Genomic DNA, 12,988 nt, shown 5'->3' with positions numbered 1-12,988 from the left:
TGTGTGTTCTGTGCAATTGGATGTTCCTACTAGGTGGAATTCCACCTATACTATGCTTGAAAGTGTATTAAAGTTTCAAAAGGGTTTTAAGAGACTAGGTGAGAGAGATAATTATTTTGCTTCGATGCAAGGTGGTGTCCCAAAGAATGATGATTGGAATAATGCCAAGTACTTTACTAAATTCCTGAAAATATTTTATGATATCACTACGAAAATGTTAGGATCAACTTATGTGACTTCTTCTCTATATTTCAATGAGCATTGTGTTATAATGATGACACTAGATAAATGGATTGGGAGTCATGACCCATTGCTTGGTACCATGGCAATAAAAATGAAAGCAATATATAATAAATACTGGGGAGACATAAAAAAGATGAATGTTATGATCATTATTGATGTCATACTTGATCCTCGAAACAAGTTTCACTTTGTTAAGTGGGGTTTGGAGAGGATTCATGATAAGGATGATGTCGTAGTTTTGTGTAAAAAGATAAAGGATACATTATACAAGATGTTTGATAAGTATAGGTTGTTCCTTAGTGAAGGTCAGGAAAATTCTGCACAAGCCAATCAAGAAATTGAAATGTTAGATTCTGATGCACCCAATGAAGTTTCAGTCGCTATGGAATTTGAGAAAGACATGAATCTTCATGAGACAATGAATAAAAACGAGGTAGATTTGTATCTCATGGAGGGTTTGGAGAAGAAAAGTCCAAATTTTGATATATTGAATTGGTGGAAGGTGAACTCCACGAAATATCCGATTCTTGCACAAATAGCTAGACATGTATTGGCCATGCCTGTGTCGATAGTCGCTTCAGAGTCTGCTTTTAGCACTTGAGGTAGAGTTCTTAATTGTTATAGGAGCTCTCTTTCTCCCAAAAAAGTTGAAGCTTTAGTATGTGTACAAAATTGGTTTCGGTCCTCCTCAATTGCAACAGATGTTGAAGAATTATTAGAAGACTTAGAAAAGCTTGAGAAAGGTATTTTATTTATTTGTTTTCTATAGCACATGTATATGTTGCTATTTTTTTAAATCATATTGATTAATTTGATATTTTTTAGAACTTGAACCAATCCCACAACCAAATGAAGAAGATTATGATGTCGACTCTGATTAGGTACATTACTATCAATTTATTGCTCAGAAAGTTTTATTGTTATTAATCATTGGTGATTGGTGAGCACTATCTAATTGTTTAAAATTATATTGCAGGTGCTCATATAGTTGTTGTTGTCTTGCTGTTACTGTTAAGGTTGTTGTTATTGTTACCGTTGTTCTTACTGTTTCTGCTGGACTTCTGCTGTTATTATTTCTGTTGGATTGTTGTTGTTATTATTTATGCTGGATCATGGAATTATTAAAAATGATTGGATCATTAGACTATATTGATGTTTCTAATCTTGCTATTAAAAGAATCAAACTTTTCTTCACTGTTCTAGTTACTACCTTGTTAGTGTTGTAGGCTAAAATTGAAGGGATTTATATGTTAATATCTAAAAAATTGACCGATCCAAACCGGACCGAAACCGCATATAATATTTGGACCGGATTGGATCGGACATCTTAATATAAATGGACCGGACCGGACCGCATACTAATTACACGTTTGGATCAGATGATTTTTTGCTTAAAAATCGATCCAAATGGACCGCGAACACCCCTACCCTACCTTAGTTAGAAAATTTTATACCAACTTCAGATACAAGGATGACAAGTATTGGTCTATGGTTTCTGGAAAGTTATTTGAGCTGAGTGAGGATATTTTCATGAATGTGGGAGGTTTATCCACCATTGGTGCTAGCATTGGTAATTGCGACTGGGTCAAGAATTCATTGATGTTGCTGAGGTTTACAAGTCTTGTTTGAGAGGTCCCCATCTGTATATCCAAGGAGAATTAACAAAAGTTGGGTTATTATTTGTGGAAAATAGACTATTGCACTATCTGATATCGTACATCTTAGTTCAGAGAAACACGAATCATGCACAAACAATTGTGAATGGCTTAAGGTTTATGTATGCTGTTAAGGAAAATGTCATGATTAATTGGCCTGAGGAGATTCTGAAGGTCATGTATAGTGTGTCAACATCACAATCCATGCTGCTTCCCTATAGCATATTCATTTCGAGGATCATCGATTATCTGCATATTGATGTGTCTAATACCATCATCATGGAGTCTTCTGATAAAGATCACCTGGTTGGTGAAAGTCTGATCCACAAGATGGATATTTACAAGTATGGAAATACTTGGCAATACCAAGAGGATTATAACAATACTATGGACTTGGACTTATCTGGAGATGAGGATTAGGCGGGAACAGATCAGCCTAATGCAGAAACTCAGGGGGAGTCATCTGGAATAGCACCGCAGGTACCACCCTTTGGATTAGCTCAGTTGGATGCAATGGAGTAAAGCCTGAATAATAGAATGGATCTACATTTTCAGACTTTGAAGGATTCGTATCCTTATTCGATTAAATCCATACAAACATGTGCACTTGTTCAAGCTTCCTTCAACTGATTAATTAATTGAACCCCCAAATTTAATTGATTGATTACAGCTTTGATTTCATTATATATCTCTTCTTATTTTTGACTAGATTAAATCGTTTATCCTTTTGATAATGTCAAAAGGCGGAGAAAGGATACTTTGTTGTTTGATGTGATTTGCAGGTTATAAATAAAAATCCAGCTTCCATTGTCCAGCTATGCGCATTAACTTTGTAATTAACAACCATGCGTTCATTCTATAACCATCATCAAGCTATGCATCAAAACAAGATTTGGTGTGGAGTTTGTTATCTATCAAAAAGGGGGAGATTGAAAGTGCAAGTGTCAGTGTTGCACTATTAAATTGCCTATGTTTTGATGACTCAACAAATCAACATGTCATGGACTCAAGGATCTCATATCTAGACTAAGTCTTACCAGAGTTATTTTTAGAGTCATAGATATGTGTCTTAGATATTGAGTCTAGGTTAGGTAAACCTAGGTGAAATTCTCGCAAGTCTTAAAAATAATCAAATCATTTACATGAGACATTCCATCTAGATTATTATATGTTCATGCATAAATCATACATGTTATTTGTGCATCATAGACATAAGATATAGGTAGTTTACCATTTTATCATTTGACTGAAAAATATACCACTTAATCGATTAAGTAATGAGTTAATCGATGAATACAAAATCAGTTTTAACAGATAACTGGAAAAAAATGGAATTAAGTTATTCTCAACCGTTCTCAACAGCCTGTTAATCGATTAAAAGTGCACTTAATCGATTAACTGGGTATCATAAAGCTTTTCTATATACACTGTGTTTTTTTAGGTCTTGCACATTACATCATATCATTCATTTTAGAATTGCTAAGTTGCATATTTTTCGTGCTCATTTGTAACATTTTAGGCAGAGAGAAATGCATAGTGAGATAGTGAGAGATAGTATCTTGTTTAGGGTTTAATTGTGATCTAATTGCATGCGATTAATGTGTTAACATTTGCTATCTTATTTTACATTATTCTTGCTTACTTGTGAATCTTGTATAGGGTTTTTAGCTGAGATTTAATTATGATATTTTGAGCTATATTGTGCTTGATATTACTCTGTTTTTTGTATTATTTTTAGTGTTGTAATAAGGGAAATCTTCTCTTGGTGTCATACCACCAAAGAGACCCAGTGAGTCTTCACCAAGACTTAGAGGTCTTGAGTTTAGAACGTTTCTTGTATTGTTTTTAGTGTTGTAATAAGGGAAATCGTCTCTTGGTGTCATACCACCAAAGAGACCCAGTGAGTCTTCATCAAGACTTAGAGTTCTTGAGTTTAGAACGTTTCTTGGCTGGGGCTAGATCGTAAGAAAGGTTTTCATAGGCGATTAGGTCAGTCAACCCGAGAAAATAGGTTCTTGGATTCAAGAAGGGAGCATCTAAGTTTGTGTATTGGAAGTGTGCATATAAAAATACATTTGTTTCAATATTAGAGAAGAAAATCTCCCGAGATCAGAAGGGGAGGCCTAGATGTAGTTTGCAAGTGGACCCGCAAACGATCCAAGATAAAATTCCTTGTTGCAGTCTCTTTCTATCCTTAATCTCTTTAATTTCAAGTTGTAATAATTGCCTAATTGTAGCTGATAATTTTGGATACTGTAATATTGCCATATTGAGTTTAAATTTGTTCAAGTATATTTTCCATATCTGTATCTAATTATCAGTGAGTGGTTGAGCAATAAGCCACTTCGCAACTTGTTGTTTTCTGTGAGTTAATCGATTCAGACAGAGCGTTAATCGATTAACTGGGGCTTTTTCCAGAATAGGGCTTCCATGCAAAAAGCGATAATTGGTAACCACGACACCTATTCAACCTCCCCCCCCCCTTCTAGGTGTGTTCTGCCCACTGATACCTAACATCACTTGCCATGAATGTAGTAAGGTTGGACACATGAGGCTACAATGTCCATCCTATCTCAAGAAGGTTGAATACGAAAAGAGCACTCCTCGAGATTTTAAATCAAAAAGAGCTTACATCGTGTGGGATGCTCCCGAGGAGGAAACTACATCGAGCGCATCAGATGAGGAGGAGTCTGCAGAATTGTGCCTTATGGTCAAAACACAAGAAGCTTGCAGCTCTAGTGGACAAGATGATGCAAATGAGTTATATTCTAATACTTCATCGTCTACTGATGATTCCCCTACATATGATGAGTTATATAATGTATTTGTTGAATTACACTAAGAACTTAAAAAGCTTGCTAGGACTAAATTGATAGAAAAAGGGTAATCCTATTGCATAAACAACAAATCATTAAAATTCAAAAAGAGTTAGATGAGTTAAAACTAGAAAATGATAATTGCTCATGTTATTGCTCGAAAGATAATTTATGTCAACCTATTGTATACAATACTTGTGAAACTTTGCAAATTGAAAATTCTAGCTTAAAAGAAAAACTCGCAAAACTTATATATAGTAAATTTAACCCTAACACTTTACTTGTTGAATCTAGAAATTCGGGTAACCACATGGGATTAGGTTATAAACCCCAATATAACAAGGAAAGACCATATAGGAAACTTGTAGTCTGTAATCATAAAAAGTCACACACTCACATGCGTACTTGTTTCTATTACAACACTTATGGTCATACTACTACTTCAAGTTATATTAGAAAATATGGTGTATCTTATGGTTCTTATATTTGGGTAAAGAAGGGACATAATACCATGGTTACTAACAAAAAGGGATCCAATATCAATTGGGTACCTAAACAAGTCAAGTAATTTGTTTTACAGGTATGACTACAAACACATGGACATCATTGGTACTTATATAGCAGGTGTTTGAGGCATATGACATGTGACATATTGAAATTCCTAGATCTATCACTAAAAGAAACAGGTTATGTCACTTTTGGCGACAACAATTGAGGGAACATACTTGGTGTTGGAAATATTGGTAATGTTTCTCAAGCCGTGATAGAGAACCTGTGGAAGGTTTGGAGCACAACTTGTTAAGCATCAGTCAATTGTACGATAAAGGTAACAAGTATCCTTCGATTCTGATTGTTGCATTATTCGTGATAGTTTATCTAATAATGTTAAGTTCGTTGGTCATCATATAAATAGCATATACATGGTTAATTTGGAGGATGTCACTACATTGTTCTCAATTTTTTTATCTTTAGAGAAAATGACATCTGGCTTTGGCATAGGTGCGTTGCACATATACACATTAAACACTTAGATAAATTGTCTTCACATGATTTAGTTGTTGCTCTACCTAAACTCAATTTAAAGTCTAAAGAAGCTTGCGACACTTTCTAAAAGTGTAAGCAAGTTAAAAACTCATTTGCGACAAAAAATGTAATCTCGACAACTAGGCCTTTGGAGCTTCTCCATATGGACCTGTTTGGACCATCACAAATCATAAGTTTTGGAGATAGCTATTATGCTTTAGTAATTGTAGATGATTTCTCTAGGTTCACATGGACCCTGTTCCTTTCTGCTAAAAGCAACACATTAAAATCCTTTAAGAGCCTTGCCAAGAAAATCCAAAACCAACTTAACCTGAAAATTATATATATACGAAGTGACCATGGTGGTGAGTTTGAGAACCACCTATTCGACACGTTTTGCGATAAACATGGTATCCTGCACCAATACTCTGCTCCTATAACTCCTCAACAAAATGAAGTTATTGAGAGGAAAAATCGTGTATTAGAGGAGCTGGTCATTACCATGCTTAATGAAAGCAAAGTGCATAAATACTTATAGGCCAATGATGTATATACGACTTTCTATGTTATAAATCGAGTACTTCTTAGGCCTAAATTTTTAAAAAATCCTTAGGAGTTATTAAGAGGCTGAAAACCTAATATATCTGATCTTCATGCCTTTGGATGCAAGTGTTTTATCTTAAACAGTGGAAAATGAGCTTTAGGAAAATATGATTCAAAGGCTGACAATGGTATATTCTTAGGGTAATTGATGCATAGTAAAGCATTTAGAGTTTTTAATAAATACACTATGATTGTAGAAGAATCGATTCATAGTCATTTTGACGAATCTTCTCCAAAAGGGAAGGGTAAGGTTTTGTCTGATGATGTTACAAGTGCTTTCGAAGAAGCATACTCTAAGGACTTGGAAAAGGACAAAGACAATAAGGATGATCAAGAAGTCAATGAGGACCATCATGAATTTCCGAGGACGTGGAAAACCAATAAAGACCATCCACTCGATAAAGTATTAGGTGATATCTCTACGGGGGTGGTAACCCATAGCTCTTTCCATAACTTTTGTAATTTTGTTGCTTTCATATCACAAATAGAGCCTAAGACCATAGATGAGGTCATTGAGGATGTGCACTGGGGTATAGCTATGCAAGAAGATCTAATCAAGCAAATGTTGATGATATTATCTTTGGAACTACTAATGACCTCATTTGCAAGGAATTTTCTGATTTGATGCAAGGTGAATTTGAAATGTCAATTATGGGAGAGCTTACCTTCTTTCTGGGATTACAAATCAAGCAAATGGGCAGTGACATATTTGTTCACCAATCAAAATACTGCAAAGAATTGCTACGCAAATTCGAGATGGAAAAATGCAAAGAAGCATCCTCTCCTATGACATCCTCATGCTATTTAGACAATGATGATAAAGAGAAAGCTATAGAGGTAACTAAATATCATGGCATCCTTTGTCAACAAATAAAATTTATAATTTAACACTTTACTATTTTACATTGGTATCTCTTTCAAGATTCAATTGTAGTATAGGATTATGTCGAACCACAAGGAATTGCCTAATAGATCATTATTATAAACATGTTATATTACTAATAATGATTAAACATATTTTTGTTTGATTTTGTTTATGAAATATTAACAAGTAAATAAACATAAAAAACTAATATGCATAAATTCCTGAGGAAGAAATTGGTTAAAAATATGGAATCATTTCCATACTTAATTGATTTTGAAAAATTTAGAAGTTATGTGTTACACTTTCGGTTAATTCCATACATAATTTTTAAATCTTTCATCTAGTGTCCTAGAATGATAAGATGATTTTCAAACCCTATGTAGTACACTAAATAATAGTTAAGTGTCACTCGTCGGAGTAGGTTGTCACACCCTACTTCAGGCTCCATTAACTTTATTTAGCCCTGAACATAAGTTGCTTAAAATAGATGCTTGATGTGGCAAGTGAACTAAGGTGCAGGTTATACTTTTTAGTTCACTTGTCAACACTTTAAGAAGAAGCTTTTTTGGATCTTTAAATCAAGTTTTAGGTGATCAAGCTAAAACCGCATTAAGAATTTCATAAAGAATCAAAACTTAACCAAAAGTAATAACTTGAAATGAATTGAGTTCAAAAGATGATAAATTAAAGAGAAGAAATTACACCATAATCCAAATCAATTTGTAGGAGCATGAGCCATCTATCCAAGGATGAGATGCTTTTTGGACCGAAATGAGATTACAAAATTATGTGTTTGTATCTCATTTGTCATCTCCTTTCTCCTCTTGAATTAAGAAAAAACTACAAAATAAACTTACCTAATCTACTTTGGAGTAGAAATTCTCCAAGAAAATAAATAGAAGAAGAGAAGAATTCGGTTTAGAGAGAGTATGAGGTATGGAAGTCTATGTGAGAATGTGAATGAATGTCTTTTGCCTTTGAGGTGCCTCTTATTTATAGGAGTTTCTGCCAACCGCCAAGCTCCTCTCCTGGACCGCCAAGCTACTGACCAAACCCTTCAGCAGGTTTGGTCATGGCCAAGAAGCTTAGTCACCTGCTTGGTGCTGAGTCACCCAAGCTAGTTGTGAGCTAGTGGCCCAACTACTGTGAGCTACCTCTGAAAAGCCTATGGAGGTTACTTGGAGTAAGGTCATGCATGGTGTTACAGTTGCTTGGTGGCTAAGTTAACTTGACCAAGTTGTTGGGTGCACACCTCCAAGCTCCTATGTGGCACTGCTAAGCTGTCTACTTGAGCAGTTTTGACCGTGCTGAGAGTGATGTGGCTTGGTGCTTGCTGATCTGGCCAGTTGTGTGGTTCCAAGCTGGGCGGTCCAGGTCAACTAGGTGTGGGCTTGGCTTGTGTTCTGACCGTGTCAGGTTGGTGTCTAGGTCAACTAGGTGTGGGCTTGGTCCAAGCTAAGCTGCTTAATGAGCAGCTTCAAGTTGACTCCATATTTTTACACATAGGCCAAGTCTTGTTGAGTCATGCTTAAGGCTAAGCACATAGCTTGCCATGTCAAGCTTAAGCATGTCATGTGTGGATCATTTTGGCCTTTTTTTGAGCATTTTATTTGCATTTGATTAATTCTTCTCTTTTTCATCAAAATCCTACAAACATATAATACAAAGAAATATACAAAACATATATACAAGATTGTGATATTTTATCCAAAAAGTGTTGAATTAAGTTAGTTTTCTCAATTTTTCCAAGGATAAGTGCCATAAAAAGTATATGAATTTTAGGCATTTTTGGCACTTATCAGGGACCTCACATGTATGTGCAAGGTGAGTTAACTAAAGTTGGATCGTTATATGTTGAGAATCGTCTTCTGCATTATATCGTAGTGTATATTCTAGTTCAAAGCAACACTAACCATAACCAGCCTACTATAAATGACCTGGAATTCATGTATGTTGTCCGAGAAAATATAAGGATAAAATGGCCTGAGGAGATTCTAAAGGTTATGAATGACATCTCAACCTCATTGAACAAGCTGCTTGCATATGGAATATTCATATCGTGTATCATTGACCATCTAGAAATAGATATGTCCGATACGTTGATTATTACAACGACCTCTCATGAGCACTTGATTGGAGATAATCTCATCCATAAAATGGGTATTTACAAGTATAACAATGCCTAGGACTACCAGGAGGATCATAACACAACCGTGGATTTGGACATATTTTATGAAGATGTTCCTACGAATTAATCGATTCCAGAGAAACAGGGGGAGGCTTCTTCTATGCCTCATGAGCCTTCATTTGGGATAGCTGACTTAGATGCTATAGAATAGAGGCTCAATGCTCACATTGACACACACTATGAATATGACGAACATGTTTCAATCTGGGTTTGAGAGGAAAAATGATCACTTAAATGAAGAAATCAACCGTTTGGACTTCCTCATTCGGACTACTTATGAGACATAATGCATCCGCAAGCAAGACGTCCTCCTACACCATCTTAGGATTAGTCTAGGAGTGTCTAGCCTATAGGTTGTTACATTTTTTCGTCTAGTATTGTGCTTTGGGTCATGTACTTCATGTTATTTTTTAGCATTGTGATCTTTTGGTTTGTAATATGTTGTTAAACTCTATTTCGGTACTTGTTTCTTAAATTTCACAAATGTAATGCTTTGTTGGACAATTGCTAATTATGCTGAATGGTTTATGAATTTTGGTTTTATGAGTATCTTGACTATATCTTGTGTGTATACCATATGTGTTTAATTAATACATGCTTAACCTGACTATATCAAAATTGTTAATCATTCCATGACTGATTGAATATTTATATGCTGGATGTGTCATATAAACCTGGTTCATATGCTATTTTTTTGTCAGTTTAATCGATTAATTGCCCTCAATAATCGATTAAATGTAGAGATTTTGTTCATCTGCTCAATTTTCTAAAAACTGGTTAATCAAATCAAAGCTTGTACTTTGTGATTAATAATAGTTTCTTATCACAAATTTTATATCTCTTCTTACTTTTGACCAACTATTATCACTTAATTGTCTACACTTTTTGATAATGTCATAAGGGGAAGAAAGGATGTTTTGTCCTTTGATGTGTTTCAGGTTGATGAGCGTCCGTACGTAAGTTTGCTACCTACTTGTGTGCATTTCACCTTATAGCTTGGTTGAGGGGGAGAACAAAGTAAGGGGGAGCAGCGCGACTTTGATATATAACCAACCAAAGCAAACACATGTAGATCATCATCAAGCTTATCAAACAAGGAATTGGTGAAGTGTTTGTCATCATCAACAAGGGGGAGATTAAAAGTGCAAAGAACTAAAATAGAACAAGATTAAAATTGAGACATAACATCTAGATATATTATGATAAATAGGCTCATCCATACACATACATAGCTTCATGCATTAAAGGTAATATATTTTGAAAAGCTATATAAAGTATGTGCATGTCATATAGGTAGTTTATCATACATTCCTTACATGAAATAAAAACATTTCTAACTCAATATAATCGATTAATTAGTTAGTGTAATCGATTATCTAGAATTCAGTTGCTAATTGATTTGTTGCTTATAGCATGTTAATCGATTAAGACACCATATAATCGATTAAGACATAACTGAAAACTGATTTCTACCATCCCGTTAATCGATTAAATGGAAGGATAATCGATTAATATCAGTATCAGCAGGATTAGTATAAATTCTGTAATTCTTGCCAATGTGGCATAACATGCATATTTCGAAAATTGTTAGAGAACATACATTTCCATAGATTGCATTGCATTGAGAAAGTGCATTTAGAAAACCTAGGGAGTGAAAGCATTCCGATTTAGGCTTAGAGATTAATTTTATTGCATCTAGTCTCTAGTTTTCTATGCATTGAATTCTTGCATCTAATTCTTAATTTCTTTGAGAGATTTGTGAAGAAAATATTTTTCTGAAAAGAGTGTGAATCATTTTTGGAAAACCTAATGCATTAAATTTCATTTAGAATTAGGTTCTTATGGATTTTCTGCTCTATGTTTTAAATTGAGTTTTCAATTATTGAATCTGAGTATTAAGTACTCAAGTCAACTCAATACATTTTGTTTGAACAAGGAAGTTGATCTCTTTGTGAATTGTTTCACTACGAGAGAGATCTTTGTAATCTTCTCAGAGGCTAAGAGGTCTTAGTTTGAGCGATACCAAGGCTGGGGCCGATCGCGAATGGATAGGAGATCCTAGTAGGCAATTTAGTTAGGTCAAACCTAGGTTGTCAAGCTTATAGGGGCTAAGTAAGGATCGACTTAGTTTTTCTGATTTTGTAATTGGAAGTGTGTTTGTAAAACTCACAATTGCAATAGTTGAGGAAAAATCTCCCGAGATCAGAAGGGGAGGCCTGGATGTAGTTTGCAGTAGACCGCAGACGAACTAGGATATAATTCCTTGTGCACCTCTTTCTAATCCCTAATATCTTTACTTTCCGTCTTTACTTTGTTGATTAATTGTGTTATATGGGTTGCATGCTATAATCTGTTTACTGTCTTTCTGTAATCTCATTAATCAATTAAATGTCTAAAGAATCGATAATTAGTAACTTGTTGTCCAAGAAACCAAAGAATCAATTTGTGCAAGTGTCAGGATAATCGATTATCCACAAGTATAATCGATTATATTTGAGCACTGTTTAATCGATTAATACCAAGCATAATCGATTAACTGCAGTTTATTTTAGTTTTGCACAAATATAGGAAAAGTAGAACAAGTGATCCGCGATATCTATTCAACCGCCCTTCTAGGTGTATTCTGACCTGCTGATACCCAACACCAACAAACTAGTCAACAAAGCAGCTTCAATAACAGAACACAATAGGACTTCTAAATCACAACATGTGCCAATTACTTAGCGTGCAAGTTATCTATGCATTTCACATTATTTCATTATATAGTTTGTTAAGTTAGTTATGTTAGTTAGGGTGGTAAAAGAGAACTCTTGTTAGTATAAAAATAAGAGCCTATAGCTACTTTGTAATAATCTAATTATTCATTTTTACACAATATTCTAATAGAAGAGGTATTATTCATTGTCATCTTCATTGAGCAACATTAAGCTCAAGTGTTTGTTACTTTTTGTTATGGTATTAGAGCTCTGCTGCATTCGATGAGTAATTCTTCATCTCCCAACATCCCTGCCAACATCCCTACCAACATCACAAGCCAACACATGGAATCACCTCAAAACCAAGAATCACCTTTTTACATCCACCTTTCTAAAAACCCCGCTATAGCCTTGGTATCTCCTTCACTTAATGAAGAAAATTATCATCAGTGGTGCAGAGCTATGGGAATGAGTTCGATATCAAAGAGGAAGTTAGGACTCGTTGATGGATCAATTCGTATGCCACCAAAAACAGATCCATCATATCATACATGGAAAAGAGCAAACAATATGATCACTTCTTGGATAACCAGATTTGTCATCCCTTCAATAAGTGAAAGTATCATCTGGATTGACAAGGCACAAGATGCATGGGAAGAATTAAGAGAAAGATTATGTCAAGGTAACCTCTTTCGTATAACATAATTACAAGATTCAATTTTAAACCTCAAACAAGGTAATATGAGTGTATCTAGCTATTTTATTGAAATGACAATTTTGTGGGATGAACTAGATAAATTTAGGCCATTTCCTAGTTGTTCTTGTGAAACATAATGCAATTCTAGTTCTTTAAAGATTCTAAGGACTTATGGTATAGAAGAAGGATCGTCATATTTTTA

The sequence above is a fragment of the Lupinus angustifolius genome, chromosome LG12 (genome assembly GCF_001865875.1).
Source record: "Lupinus angustifolius cultivar Tanjil chromosome LG12, LupAngTanjil_v1.0, whole genome shotgun sequence".
NCBI lineage: Eukaryota > Viridiplantae > Streptophyta > Magnoliopsida > Fabales > Fabaceae > Lupinus > Lupinus angustifolius.
The sequence above is the reverse complement of the archived record's forward strand: the minus strand, read 5'-3'. Positions refer to the sequence as shown.